The 15,918-nt window shown below is 44.7% G+C and overlaps 1 long non-coding RNA gene across 1 annotated transcript; it reads left to right on the forward strand.

The window, feature by feature from the left end:
* Positions 1-9,153: 9,153 nt before the first annotated feature.
* Positions 9,154-14,432, forward strand: LOC109490255. The gene is made up of 3 exons (XR_002143542.2): positions 9,154-9,208; positions 13,411-13,499; positions 14,252-14,432. It is a non-coding gene; the product is annotated as an uncharacterized LOC109490255 (long non-coding RNA).
* Positions 14,433-15,918: the final 1,486 nt, after the last annotated feature.

Consider the following 15,918-nt stretch of genomic DNA (forward strand, 5'->3'; position numbering starts at 1 on the left):
CAGTCAGCTGCGGTCCAATGTTGCATCCTTTCAGTTGGGGGCAGAATCCATTTCTCTGAAATCTCATTGATTCCCCCGTCAGAAATTACCAACTATTAAGAAAGGAGAACACAGGCAGAAACATGCACAATAAACATTAATGCTATCTGACTCATCCATGGTGCACAAGAACATTTGGTTTGCACACATTTCAGGGTAGGTTATCATTAACTCAATGTTTCGTAACTATAAATATGAAAAAAATTAATGAATTTAATTAAAGAATGCAAAGTCCTTTCAACGATATTAATATAGGCTCTAAGTGCTTTCTCTTAAGAAAAGAGCTGCATACCTTCATTATTCTCTTTTAAGCTCTCCTGCCTATGATCAAATTATTGTTGTTAATTAGTATTTATTGCATGGGAAGGGGGTACTGGGCTAAGCCTTCGAGGGACTCGAAGGCGCTGTAGGAATGTGGAGCAAACACAGGCAACCAAGATCTTCAGCTCAATCTTTGTGCTCCCAAGGTCCTGATGTGACTCATTCAAATGAGAATGTTGAGTTTCCTTATTTCTCCAAAGAAATTACAATTGTCTTATTTGCATATAATTAATAAACAGATTCCCTTTCGACCACTCAGGCAGTCACACGTGTAGGTCAAGACAACAATACGACCTCAGTTGTCCGCAAATACTCCTGTCACCTTGATGAGAGGGGATCTCTCTGGGGCTACTTCTGGTTAAGGATTTGGGGGGGAGTCCCATACTCCTTCAGGATCTTTGACTTCAGGTAAAGCCAGAGAAGTAAAGTGCCTTATTTCCTGCAAGGGATTGAACTTTGCAGTTCACATTGCATATCTAAAGTCACTCATCTGAAAAGTGAACTAAGGGGTCTGTTTATTTTAGACCAGAGGAACGTTGAAAAGGTAAAGGGCAAAGCCATCAGTTACTACAAGGCAGAATGAGGGATGAATTCTGTGTCATTGGGAACACACAGTCCACACAGCCTTCAAACATAATTCATGAATGTGCGGAGAAGGAAAAGTGTGGGGAAGTGCTGGGCTGGACATTTCACCTGCTGGGTTTTGTGGCAAGAGGTCCCAGGGCTGCTGATCATGTTACTGGAAAAAGGCTCTGACTTTGATTTGGACGATGACCCCAAGGCCAGCACCCAATGAGGTGAGTCCCTGACACAATGCACCGAGTGACTTCGCCTCACACTACCCTGTATCCTGTTTTCAGATTTGTCTCTTTTCTCCTTACCTTTCTACACTTTCCCTGCGTCTCTCACATGTGCCTTGTATGATGTAATTTGTAGTCACTCATGCTAAGTGTCCAGTTGAACCCAGGCCAGGCCCAAGGGTCATAATCCAGCCCTAGTTTCGCCTTGGCTCCAAATAGGATGCCGACATCCAGAGCCTCAATGCTTAAGTTTAAAAGAAAATGATTTAATTAACCAATTAGCTAAATGTGGTTTAATTAACTTAATTAAATGTAATTTTTAAGTTATATCTCTATGTACATCTCCTCATTCAGAAGACTACTATAAGGCACAGGAGTTAAAGGTTGATTTGAATGTCTTCCTTTTTCTATTATTCCCATATATTAAAAATGAAAGTTAACTGTACTTTCCTGGAATTCCTAGTCTATTAAAAGTACTGAGTGGTGTAATTTGACAATGTATGGATTTCTCATTCTCAGAATATACCATTCCTGGAAACCACTGGATTGATGCATAATTATCCAATAGCCAAGGTAGTGTAATGGATACACACCCAGCTCTCTCTGACCTAAGTCAGTCATCCGTTTTGTATTTCCCAGATATAAAACAGTAATAAGGGTTCATCCACAAATATTTAGTAAGCAATTATGAGGTGTTTTTAAATTATTTTAAAATTTAAAAAGCATGATAAACCAGTTGATGGGCTCCTACCCCACCCATGAGAAAAAGAGAGCTTTATTTTCCTGAAGTCTGCACAAATGTAAGAAGATGAGCCCCTAAAGTGTGTTAATAGGTACCTCCCATGTCTTTCATTACAATTATAACTCAGTGCAATCCAGGGAAAATTGACTGAATGGTCCTATATACTGGGTGTTGGGTCTTTGGTTTCTATTCACTAGGAAGCTGAAACTGGGGAGCAGAGAATATTCGTGAAGATACACACTTGTCATTCAGGTCATGTGAAACTCGAAAGGGCATGGTGCCCTGGAGGCCAATGGCTTGTGGATGGTCATAGCTGCACTCTGGCCCCACGTACCTTCTGCTTTCCTGCGATCCCCCTGAGCGATCAGGGGAAAGATGAGAAAAGTGAACAGCATGTTTGCTGTGCCCACTGCTCAGCCCCTGCTGGAGCTTCTCTCCAGGAAACATGCATGGTTTTTTTGTTCTTAACACGCTCTATCTTTAACACGGACTAAGGCTAGAGCCTTCCTTCCAAACCTGTCCTTGCACCTCACACAAAGATGTGCGTCCCCGGTCCCTCCTGAGGGAATCCAGGTCTCTTCACCTCCCACACAACCTACATCCCTGTGCGGACAAGGACACACACTGAGCAAATGACAGGTGCTTACAGGGAAACAAGGGACTCCAGGCAGAGGCGAGGATGACTGATTTGTCACCTCACTGATTACCAAGGTCGATCCGGCCGATAGAAGTACCTGGGTCCTGCCCAGGAGGATGGAGGCACTGGAAGCACAGGACCCATAGACCCACTCTCAAAACTCTCTTTCATTCACAGTCACACGTGCTTGCTCCCAATATATTCTGCCGTGGTTGCAAAACCTCCCTTCTCGGATGTCCACTTGTTGTCTTTCCGAAGAATGCTCCTTGTATGCTACACGTCTTCAATCCAAACTTTATTGCACAAACTATATTTTTGGCCTCATGATGGTTCACATCATAGCTCCGCTCAGGAGAGCAGAATCCTCGGAGGTGGCAAAACTCTTTTTCCAGTGGAGCAAACAAATGGGAATAAAGTAGAAGAATGTGGAACACGACAGCAGACACCAGGAAGGAAATCACAGTGGTGGACTGACCTGCAGATAAGAAGGGCCCAGGGAGGGGTCTTGGCAATCAGGATGAAAAAGAGAAAAAAAGAGAGAAGAATGAAAGGAAGAAAAGCATTGCAATGCATCCAGAAGAACTGTGTTTTGGGTGCTCCATGGTGCGTGGACGCCTTCTTCTGTCACCTTCAAGCAGCTCTCCTGTTGGGCGCTCCTCTTGCCCCTGAACCGCCCAGCCCCCCTTCTCCTGGGTCACTTCCCCAGTCCTCTGTTACAGCTCATATCCCGCTCTGGGGACACGTACGTGTGTTTCATCCCCTCCTCCTGAATGTGAACTTGTGACTGAAGGAGATTCAAGACGAGCCGAGTGTCACTGCATTTGATTTGCCATAATTAAGTCTGTTTCTTCAGGGTCTATTCTTAGCAAAAGAAAGAACACGTTGGGCATCGTGTTCCCTGGAGCGGGGTAGGCTTGGTCACCCCCTGGCACGTCTACCTCTAGTCTCACTGGGTCGACCTCCCTTCAAAAGCAAACCAGTTTCCATGTGAAGTGTAGATTAGGCTGGGTCCGGCAAGGGCAAGCTGCAGACCAATGACACACACACAACAGCTTTTTAAAAAATCAAATACTTACATAGCTGTCCATTGTGCCCAGAATCGCCCTTATGTATTTGACAGATACTTCTCACGGAACTTCATAAGCATTCTGTGAGGGGGGTGCCGTCACACCCCCTTTACAGAGGCCGCAGCAGTGAGTTGAGTAAGGCCGCTCAACGACAAGTCTGTGGTAGACAGTCTGGGTCCATTCTGCACCTTTCTCTGCAATAACACAGCCCACAGGGTTGGAGCCCGGGTTAAAAAGAAAAAAAAAAAGAAAGAAAAAGAAAAGAAAGAAAAGAAAAGTGTAATATAAAGTACAGATTTATTATATCAAATTAGTTTATTGTCACCAAAAGGAAAATGTACTAAATATTAAGAATGCAATTTAGAGGTTATGTCTTTGACTTGCGTGTTTGAAGTTATATTATCCAGTTTCTTAGGCAACCGATGAAAGCAGCTTAAACAGCCCAGTGTCGTGTAACCTCTCAGAGTGTTTTGCTTTATGGTTTTATCGTGGTTGCTTTCTTCTCCCCATGAATACAGAAGAAGCCTTCAAGATAAATTGCTGTCAAGTAAGCAATGCAATATTTTATGTCCTGTTTTTTGAAGAAATCTTTACTCAATTCTGTGCTCTGTCTAAAGACGTAGAATATTATAAAATAAGAAGTGATTTGTGGCACACTTCGATGAAGTGTAATAATTGAGAATTGTTTGCATAAACACACCAGACCCCCGGGTGGAAAGGGAGCGGAGCGTTGTCTCAGAGCAGCAGCGGTCACCAAGATCGTCAAGGCCAACTCCAGCGGGGGCCAATCCCTCGTGCAACATCGCCCTGCACAGCCCGCCAGCGCCCACGAGCAAGGACAGCGCGGTGCTTGAAAGGGGGACGGCAGGAGAGGCACGGAGAGGTCTAGCTGGGAGCCCTAAGAGTCGTGGAAGATCTTCTAGGTTTGAAGGTCACATGAAGAACTTCCATGCGGTCAATTACACGTATTTGCCTTTTTATGTACCTTCTTATGTTTTCAGCTGGGGTTTGGGTACAAGCCACTTCACCTGTCCAAATATCCTTGGACATAAAAACCCCACCATCCTAAGTCTGTACTAAGGGTTAAATTAAACGGAGTAACCATCATTATCATTTTTAGGGGAGGTGATGGGGGGGGTCTACAGAGTCTGACTTTGGAACGTCCATCTGTCTTCCACTTACTCCCTGAGGGACTTGGGAGGCTCCAAGCCCGAGCGTCCTCGTCTATAAACGGAGGAGCGGCCATCTGCGTAGGCGATTGTGAGGATTGCAGGAATCAGTGCANAACGGAGGAGCGGCCATCTGCGTAGGCGATTGTGAGGATTGCAGGAATCGTGAAGGACACGAGCCCAGTGCCGCCATAAAGAGAGTGTTCCTGTCATTGTTACCATAATGATTGATTTTATACTCGCACACTTAACAAGTTATTTTTGACTTTTAACTTACTATGAGGCCTGAATATCATTTGTCTTTTACTCTCCCACATATAATCAATTTCTCAATTGCTCTTGTTTTAAAATTATCTCCCCTCAGCATACTTAGATCTCGACATGACTTGGTTGAGATTAACCAGATGCTGACCTAGCCATTCAGGAAGAATAATTTACAGGCCTCTCCTGCAGCCGAATTGGGGGCATAGGGCTGGGTTCAGGCTGGTAAAATGCGGATAGACGAGAGGTTCCAGGAGCGCTCTGGGGGGCCTGTGTTGGGAACAGTGATGGAAGGAGCCTGCAGGAAAGCCTCCCAGGAGAGCTATTTTCAGCCTAGACTGGACTCAGCATGCCCTAGAAAGACACTTTTATTGGGTTGAAACCCTTAAATGCCATGATTTATTTTCATCACTTCACACCCTAGCTTACTCCAGCAATCAAGAAGCGGAAGTGAGAGCATGCACGGGTAGTGAGGGAAAGGTGCCAGAAAGATCAGAGGGAAAATAAGCTGTACAAGGAGAGAGCTGAGGGGGAGTGGAGTGAGAGAGAGGGGGGAAGAAGGGCCCGGCCTTGGGCGACCCTGCACGCGCAGAGCCCGATGCAAGTGTTTGCAGGATGAAACTCAGATTAAATTCATTCAAATCAAGTACTTACCTGAATGGAATTAAGCCTCGTATCATGAAATCTCAGATCCAGCATTGACTTTTATGAATAAAATAAAAAATAACACAGTGGAAAGGAGTGGTTTTTTGGGGGACGGGTAACATGGGAGGGGAGAAGTGCCTGTCCGAATCGAAGGGAGCACAGTGAAGGTGGACACGACTGGACGTCAGAGATGTCCAGGCGAGAGGCGGCTCTCAGACCATCTCATTGGATCCTTCCAGTCTACAGCTGTGGAAAGAGAGCTGCAGACAAGCGCTATGGTTTTCCTTTAGTCAAGTTTCCAATTTACAACCTAAAACGGGACTTCACAACACCCCCTTAAAGTGCCCCCTCCCCGCCAGCTATGTGCCACAATACCTGGACAGAAAAAATAATAATCTGAACTCTTACCTACTGGGCTTAAAAATTAGACTTTGTGAAGTCATTCTCCATAAAAGTTCAGGACAGCATCTCTCAATGGACTGCTCACAAATGCAGTATTTACAAAGAGACATTTTCTTTAATTACGTAGGCCAAGGAGATTGTCTCAACTTGTAAATACCCACGGAAACAACTTGTCAATGAGAGGTCCCCGGAGCTGTCCCCTGGGGAGCATCCGCATAATAAATGCATGGACTTGGGCCAGGGGTCATCAGTGTGAGTGCCCTCGGGTCATAACCCTTATGGAGAATCACAAGGTCCCCTTGCGGCACACAGCAGGGGCAGGGGGGACAGGGAGTCCACCTGCAGGAACAGGCTTGGAGCAGCGACAATGGTCCGNTAATTACGTAGGCCAAGGAGATTGTCTCAACTTGTAAATACCCACGGAAACAACTTGTCAATGAGAGGTCCCTGGAGCTGTCCCCTGGGGAGCATCCGCATAATAAATGCATGGACTTGGGCCAGCGTTCATCAGTGTGAGTGCCCTCGGGTCATAACCCTTATGGAGAATCACAAAGGTCCCCTTGCGGCACACAGCAGGGGCAGGGGGGACGGGGAGTCCACCTGCAGGAACAGGCTTGGAGCAGGGACAATGGTCCCTTTCCACCTGAATGAACTTACCATAGATGAGTGAGTCACCCTCGGGTGCTACCACCGCTCACCAGTCAGCCTTTCGTTCCTGAGCGGTACTGATCCACACGCAGCATTGAAGGTTCCAAACTCGACCGCAGTGTCGTTTCTGAAGGTATCTGGAGGGACATCTTGGTAAATGGTAACTTCTGAGAGGTTGCCTGAAGTCTTAACAGNAAATGGTAACTTCTGACAGGTTGCCTGAAGTCTTAACAACAGGAAAAGCACAGCTCGCCTCCTCTTCCTTTCAGAGGACTTGGGTTTTATTATCTCAGCAACAATCCCGCAAAGTACCTCCCAAGTCTGGGAGAGGAATTTCAAAACAGCCAGCAATTTTCAGCCAAAATCTACCCAAATTAGGGCATTTCTCCCTGCTCTGAACTTGTTTACTCAACACAGGCTATGTTAAGTGAACTGACATTAGATGTGAAAAATAAATTAAATTAGATTTTGCCTTCTTTCTTCAGGAAACACCGCCCATAAATAAAATGCTGTGAAGCCAGCTGTTTCTCTTTAGAACATGTGTGAAAACATCGCATTCTCCTGCCTGTTCGGTGAGAGGCTGTGTTTGTTCTCACCAAGAGCCGCATCGCATGGCAATCCTGACTCGGGCCCCGCGAGCTCGGTGCATTCTCTACGGTGGTGTTCACTCCGGGTCCTTGCTACCAAGACGTGAGTATTAAGCACAGCCTGGTTTCATATACAGTCTCTGGCTATTTTATAACTACACCCTGTATTGTGACAGTACCAGGCAGTTACTATCGGCCCCACTTTATAAACGAGTAAGTAGAAGTGGAAGGCCAAGAGGACAGGCCAAGTGCTAACGATCACTGCAGAGCCCCCGACACAGGTGGTTGGGGGCAGGGCTGAGGGCAGGACCCGGTGCCCCAGTTCCTAGTGTGTGCGCTACGATCCCACCCCCCGGGCTGTCAGGCAAGGTGATTACATCCTGAGACCTTCCATGACCTTGTGATAAACTCCCAAATTCTTTTTTTTAAAAAAACTGTAGCCAAAATTCTATCCTTCCGTATTATTTACTATATTTATAATTTTTCTTCCCCCCCAGCTTTATTGAGGTCTGATTGACTATTAAGAATTGTGTATACTTAGGTTTTACAACATGATTTCTAAGGTGTACAATGTGCTAATTTAATATGTGTATGCACTGTGAAATGATCACCACAGCCAAGTGAACGAACGCATCCATCATCTTACATAGCTACCTTTCTTGCGTGTGTGGTGAGGATATTTAAGACCTACTCTCTTAGCAAATTTCAAGTGTACAATACAGCATTAACTATAAGCACTGCGCTGTACATGACATCTCCAGAACTTACCTTAGAGCTGAAAATGTGTACATTTAGACCAACATCTCCCCATTTCCTGCACCTTCCATCCCCTGGTAACCATCATTGTACTCTCTGCTTTTAAGAGCTTAACTTTTTTAGATTTCACACATAAGTGATATCACGCAGTATGATTTTTTCTGTGTCTGGCTCATTTCACTTAGCATAGTGTCCTCCAGGTTCATCTATGTGGTCACGAATGACAGAATTTTATTTTTTTATGGCTGAATAATACTCTACTGTGTATATATACACAACTTCTACAGTTGATGGACACTTGGGTTATTTCCACATCTTGAATATTGTGAATAATGCTGCAGTAAACATGGGAGAGCAGATAACCCTCCAAGATCCTGATTTTATTTCGTTTGGTTAGATACCCAGAAGTAGGACTGCTGGATCATATATTCATTCTATTTTTAATTTTTTAAGGAATCTCTATACTGTTTTCTACAGCAACTCCTCCAATTTACATCCCACCAACAGTGTGTGAGAACTTCTTAAATGGCCCCAAGGCTCTATTTGATCTGAGCCCTGCCTGCTCCTTGGGGTCTCACCCCACGGACTTGCATGACATACAAGACTCCAGCCACATGGCAAGATGGCTGCCATCTTGCTGGGTGTTCCTTTCCTGTCCCTGCTCTCTTGACCCTTGTTCTCTTCAGAGACGCCTTCCCTGACATCTCACTATTTTTCTTTCCATATTAGTATACACTTTTCATTTCCAGTTCTTTTCACAATGCGTAGTCATACAAGTGTTTTTGTCATTATTGCAATATCCTTCCCCACCACTCAAAACATACATACACACGTTAAATCTGCAAGCTCCAAGAAGACAAGGACAGCCTGTGTTGTGTCCCACTTCACATCCAGTGAATCGCACAGTGTCTGGGACCTAGTAGGCACTCAATAATTACATGCTGATTCTGAGTGGAAATGGTACGCTATTCTGACACAGATGAAGAAGTCTTCCTTTTAAAGATCTCTTTTTAACAGTTTATAACATTTTCCCTTCTTTTTTTCATTAAGATATTAATTCTTCATGACTAGATTCCACCCAAAGACATTCCCTTTGAAGCTACGAGAAGAAGAAGATGGGGGAAAAATCCTCTGGTAATGTTTGTATTTTGTGAAATTTGAAATGGTACAGTGTCCAAAACAACTCCTGAATTCATTTTGAGTTCAACCACTTCAAAGAGAAGTTCATTTATAAAACATCATATCTCTCTGGTCTTTCACTGAATATTTACAAGTACCAATCACTTTACTAGGAGGAAAGTTAATGCAGGAAAATAGGTGTGACAGAAAAATTAAAACGAGTTTCCACAGCCTCTTTGCTCTACTTCCCCCATCTCCCCACCTGGTCGCACTTGACATCCAACATGCTACACGCACTCAGTGGCGAGCCTTCTGTCCCTGCAGCTCCATCCTTGAGTCTTTCAAAATTGGGCTTGCTTGAATTATACAAGAAAGGCAAACATCGGCAAACATCTGTAAAAGAAAACAGATGGAAAAGCCAAGAAATACAAAGCTTGATTTGGGCTGAGTGTGAGCAGGTTTTCAGGAGTTTGGGGAGAGGGAGAGAGAGACCCAAGGCATCTGGCAGGCCATGTTGAGTGGGGTGTGGCAACAGGCAAGAAAAGATGGTAAAGTTCTTTTCATAGGTCATAGGTCTTTTACCTATGAATCAGACACTCTTTGCCTTTTTTGACAGACTGAGTAAACATTTAAAATTATTTAAAATTCCATTTGGATTTCAAACATGTATGTCTATGTATCCATAAGAGATGGGTTATGCTCACGCAAACTCAGCATCCCTCAAGTTACGTAAGCTAGAGAGAGCCACACAAGGATGTTCATCGACAAATGTCACAAATGGAAGTAACTAGCAAGTATATAATCTGATTTTCAGAATTTCCCGATCTGTCTAAAACGCTGTCATTGATTTGATCAGGTGCTGTGAATATCTCTATGTCTGAGAGCTAGAACAGGAGATAAGAGCAATAAGGCAAAGATTAAATAGATACTGTCTTTCAGGGGGTTCCCACACAGTTAGGGAAGGCGTGCCACATTTCCAAAGGATTGGCAAAATGTATACTCTACATTTTTTTTTTAATTCTCAAAGTAAGGGGAAAAGGATTGATAAAAATGAACTAGAATCATTGAGATTAAGTTTCCTCAGAGCAGATTTAACTTGAGAAAATGGATAGGATTTAAGTAGGTGGAGGGAGAGGTGATGCACCAGGTGGGGGAGCCCCCCAGGGAGGGGCTGAACCAGCCAGCAGGGTTCAGCTGGCCTCTGCAAAGGCTCCTGCAGAAAGAGTAAGAAATATGCCACGTGATCTCAAGCTAAGGAAGAGAACAGAACACATAGGGAGAGCACATAACAAGCTTTGAATTCCCGCTTTCACTATGAATAGTTTCTGAGCAGGGGAGCACAGAGATGAACCACAGGTCTGGCAAATTTTGTACATTAAACCAGACCACTAATTCCCAGAGTCCAGCCTGTGGCCCAGCAGAGGCCTTCAGGTTCGTCCCAGAGGTTACCAAACCGACTTCAAAATTAGGTTCCTTCGTCTTTTGTAATGTGCCGATGACGACTCATTCCACAGATGTTTACCTAGGTCTCCGGATACTCTGATTTTATGTCCATGCCTAGGACTGCCCAGGTGACATCTGTCCTGTGATAATTATTAACAATGCCCCCTTTCTCTCTCCAAATTGTCCAGTTTGGATGACATATTATATGGTCACCTTAGTTATGGGTTTTTAAATACTGATCTATGAAGTTATTTTTCAATGTCATTAAACTTTGGTATTGTATTAGGGCCCTCTAGAGAAACAAAATCAATAGGATGTATATATAGGAAGAGATTTATTATAAGAACTGCATCACTTGATTATGGAGACTGAGAAGTCCCACAGTGTGCCATCTGCAAGCTGGAGTCCCTGGAAAGCCAGGGGTGAGTCCAAAGGCCTGAGGGCCAAGGGAGCAGGTAGAAAAGACAGATGTCGGGGTTCAAACTATCAGGCAGGAAAGGCGGAATTCTTCCTTCATCCACCTTTCTGCTCTGTTCAAACCCTCAATGGATGGGTGATGCCACCCCCACTGGAGAAGAAAACTTGCTTGATGAATTCCAGCAATTCAAATGTTCATGTCATCCAGAAACACCCTCACAGACACACCAAGAAATAATGGTATTTAGTCACATATCTGGGCATCTGGTGATCCAGTCAAGTTGACTCATAGGATTAACCATCGCGGAGACTTACAGACTAAGAGTGGCACACTTCAGGAGAATGCTGAAGGTCTGGATTCAGTCTGTTAGTAAGGGGTCCCACTGCCCCTCAAATGCTGGCCAACTAGGCAAAACCTCTCCTGCACGGGGACTTACCGAGAGCTGGTATTTTTGGAAAATATTCAGTCATACGATTAGTTCATTATCAACAACCTTTCGAGCGGGTGTGGTTTTCAGTCCCCGCCATTTCTTGCATTTCAATATTAAATCATTGCTAGCTTAGCTTCTGATTGAAATCTGCGCTCATTGAATTGTTTGTTGAAACCCACAGTGTTGGCAGTGCCAATCCGCTTATTAGCGTTCGGTGTAGACCTTAAGCACGGTGTACGTGCAGTTGAAATAGCAACCACTCCCACTCCCACTGCTGAGACAAATCTGTATGTGACCCCCACCCCCCACCCCCCCAAGACGCCCAAACATTGACACTTCATTGTTGTCAGTGAATTTTTTTCCAAGGGAAGCTGTGGAAAGGTGGAGTGCATTTATCATGGTCTTTTGCCCTAAGTTGTCAGAAACAGTATCAGTGGACCAGGTGGAGAACACAGGGGCCACTAGTGGGAAGATCATGGTAGGGGGCCTTTGGCAGACGTTAAGAAGTGAGGCCCCCGATAGGGGTAGTGGCAGTGGACAGAAGGAACGTCTAAGTGTTCCAGAACTCCGGGAAAATGGCAGCTGGCCATTCACAGTCAAGAATTTTTGACAAAATTCTAATTTGAACCTACAATTTTTTAAACATCTCTATGGCTGCTCTATCCAAAGTCATGGCTTCCAAAGTACTGTAATTGGAGTCCAAACTGATTCTTTCTCATTCTCCAGTTTTCCTGACTTGTCTCTACAGAATTGTTGAGGATGTTAATAAAACAAGTAAGTTGGCTCTTTAATCAAGAAACTTCCCTGGTGATTTAAACTCTTTTAAAACCAAGGTAAAATAAATAGTATGAGTCCCTATTTTACGACAAAATATGCAATCAAACACTTAGGTTAGTTCCCTGTCTGAAAGCCGTTTTATGTATGTAAAGCTACATTCTATTATTTGTGTCCGACAATTTCCACCAAAGAATATTCCTTGATTTTTACTGAGGAGAAAGAACACCTCTGCTGTTTACAAAGGGGCTTTAAAAACCTTGATGAGCTCTTAAAGCTGATTGAGAAAGTCAGCAATTAGCATATTTTGTAATTTGTCTGCTAAAAGTAGTATTGGCTTCACAAATTTTTAAAAAGATTTTAATTATTTATTTGAGAGAGAGAGACACACACAGCATGAGTGGGAGGAGGGGCAGAGAGTGGGGGAGAAGCAGACTCCCCGTTGAGCAGGGAGCCCGATGTGGGGTTCGATCCCAGGACCCTGAGATCATAATCCGAGGCACAGGCAGATGCTTAATTGACTGAGCCACCCAGGTGCCTTTGGCTTCACAAATTTTAAAACAAATCTTATGACCCACATTTTCAGATAAATTTTGCAGATTGCAAACAAATCTGTAAAAATAAGCTCACTGACACTATTTGCTACTGACTCAAACAAAGGGTTATATTCACAACTCTGAAATTTAATAGAAAAGCTACACCAGCATAGCAAAGTGAGGGATATAGTATAATCATTGAAGGCAAATGAGTGGATCATTAAAACACTTCGATCTTGTTAAATCTTAATAGCACCAGGGAAAAACAGCTTCCTGTGTCCTACCTTCTGGAGATTAAATCAAAATCGTTTTGCAGCATGCACGCACGTGTGCGCGCACACACACACACACACACCCTTTCTTCCTCTTCCCTCTAGCTTTCTCTAAGTGATAACACAGACTCCAGCCAGAAACATGAAGAATAGGAACTATGTGAGTGTACATGGAACTCACACATCTCTACAGTGAGGCGGGGTTTGGTCATCTGAAGAAACACTGGCATTCAGATCATACCATGGACAGATAATTGGCTGTCAGAGAGAATGAAGCATGCGGAATCACAACGCAGCCGGGCGTTCTCTATGTATTCACCGTGATTTAATCTACTTCTCTTTAGTCTCCTGCACGTTTTGTTTACATCTGAGAGCAAGTCCCCCCAAACCACTGCCAGATTCCAGGACAAAACCAGGACAGCAAACTCTCAAGGTGAGGAGCTGGGAAGCCAGTCAAGCCATCAGCCCAGCAATGGGATGTGAACTAAGAGCGTCTGTCCGTGTCCAGGAGGTGGTGTCATGCATCCTCCCTGGTCAGAAGGCAGAAATCCAGGGGGCAAACTTGCCAGAATGTGACAAGGACCCCCTGAGCCTGGTGGGCACCTCTCCAGCAAGGCCCTTGCAATAATCCCCGGCAAGGAACTGCTGAAATATTCAGGAAGGTTAACAACCAGATGCCCTGAGGAGTTAATAACAGAGCTTGAAAGCTTTTCTCCAGCTACATTTCCAACTCAGAGCCAGGTCAGCTTGTCAGTAATTAAAAGTCTTACTCGGTAGTAGGCTTTATAAAATGAATTGTTAATCTCAGTCAGTGCTATGGAGTAAGTATTCTGTCTCCAAAACTACCAACTGAATCCAAAAAATCCAGAATTAAACAGAATTTTTTAAATGTAGCTTTCCCATCTATTCATTCATCCAACATCTGTTCGATCATATTCATTCATTCATTCATTCATTCATTCATAAACACCTATGCCATGTCTACTGTGTGCATAAGCCCTGGGTACACAGAAAGCAAACAGATCAGAAGAAGATCCCCTTTGCTATTGCCGTCAAACCTCAACGCTCTTTATAAGGAGCCCATAAATTCCTAATCTGAAGATAATCCTCAAACCATCGTCTTCTGAATTCAGCAGTCGCCCTCAAGTGGATCTTCTATTGATGTCTTTTTTCTTTATGGTCTAGATTACCTTCTTCACTTCCCACCCCAGCTGTAAACTCTCTGAGGCCTTCTTGCCCCCACCCTGGAAGAAATGACCGTTCTCCGCATCCTGCCAGGAAGTGACATGAACAAGTGGACTCCTCACCACACATCCCACTACACGGTTAGTGGTCTGCCCCCTCTGCCAACCCTAGAGACCAACTCAGGGGTGATTCTGCTCCTTAACTCCTTGCCTGGCTAGCACCTGGCTGCACATACTAGATAATCAATAAATAATTGAGTTAATTAATGATAATTCTGGGCAGCTTAGTCACTTGACTTGCATGTTCTCTCTAGCTTTGTTGAAATCACTGAATCCAAAGGACAGTAGCCAAATGTAGGTAGTAAGATACAAGCTGGGACCTATAGGTACCTGAGCGTGAGGTGGCCACACAAAGCTGAAATGTCGAGGATTTTCCAGGTCAAGTGACCCTACGTGGTTGATTGCATCTCTGCCGAAGAGAGGATTTGAAGACAGTGGAGGAGGGAGGGTAAGAAGGTGAGAAGAGAGAAACAGCATTGGGAATGCTGGGGGCCATGAAGGGGACAGGGCTTGGGGGGAGGTAGGGCAGAGAATCATCACAAGTGCCTGTGGGAAAGTGGTGGCCAGACGATTCCTCCCTGACAGCCGTTCTCATCAGTCCTCACCACGATATCCGGTAGGTGTGATTTCCAACAGCATAGCGAAATTGCGTCCTCAGAATGTGAAATCAACACATTTAAATTAGTTTCAAAAACAACACAAGGCTGGAGTGGTTCTCTAAACACATCTCTCTCCCTCTCCTCTGTCTTACACGCACACACCCCAAATCTCCTCCCGCCCTAGGCAGGCTCACTCTTCCGTTAGCTCGAATCTGTGAAATTGGCTCCTATCTCCCCCAACCCAAAAAAAGTCTCTACAGGTATTATCAAAAAGAGGAAAAAGAGCAGAAGAGGGCAACAGAGAGGAAGTTTTGGAAGTAGAAAAGCAGATGGGGTAAGTGACCTGGCAGACAGCAGGAAGTTCCTTCTTCAGCCTGAGTGGAGAAAGCCAGGCAGCCCCTGACTGGAGCCACCTAAAGGCTCAGGATTGGTGACCCAAGATGTCTGCCTTGACTACACAGAGGAACTCGTGGTAAGCAGCACCCTCTTCCCACAGTCCCCACCAGGTAGCAGGCCGGGTTGGAAAGGACGCAATGAGTAAATTCCCTGCAGATGAGTTGCCCTAACACCATCCACTGTGTCTCAAAACACTTCAAGTGTCCACCAAAAAATGAGGATGATCCAAGATTTGGTATAAACGGTAGTGAGCATCTCCATCTGGCAGTAGGTAGGATATACTGCCTCTTCCATCCATTTCTGAGGAGTAGAAGATGGCGTTAACCCGGAGGCAGCAGCTCTCAGTCCACGTTTTCCCACAAGTACAGGAATCCCATCCAAGTTACCAAAAGGTAAGAGGGAAAATGAGATGGACTGCTGACCCCTGAGATTCCCTGAGGGCAGAGGTCATATCTGAAGCTCTCATCTCCCCACACGGCAAGGCCAAAAGCAAGCGTAGTGCACCCTCCGTGATGGGTGTGTTAACGTAGATCTTTCATTAGGTTCGCTTTTAACTGATCTGTGAAGTTACGAGCTTCAGTCTTCTTGGGGTGCCTGGGTGGCTAAGTCGGTT

The sequence above is a fragment of the Ailuropoda melanoleuca genome, chromosome 18, assembly GCF_002007445.2.
Source record: "Ailuropoda melanoleuca isolate Jingjing chromosome 18, ASM200744v2, whole genome shotgun sequence".
Classification (NCBI taxonomy): domain Eukaryota; kingdom Metazoa; phylum Chordata; class Mammalia; order Carnivora; family Ursidae; genus Ailuropoda; species Ailuropoda melanoleuca.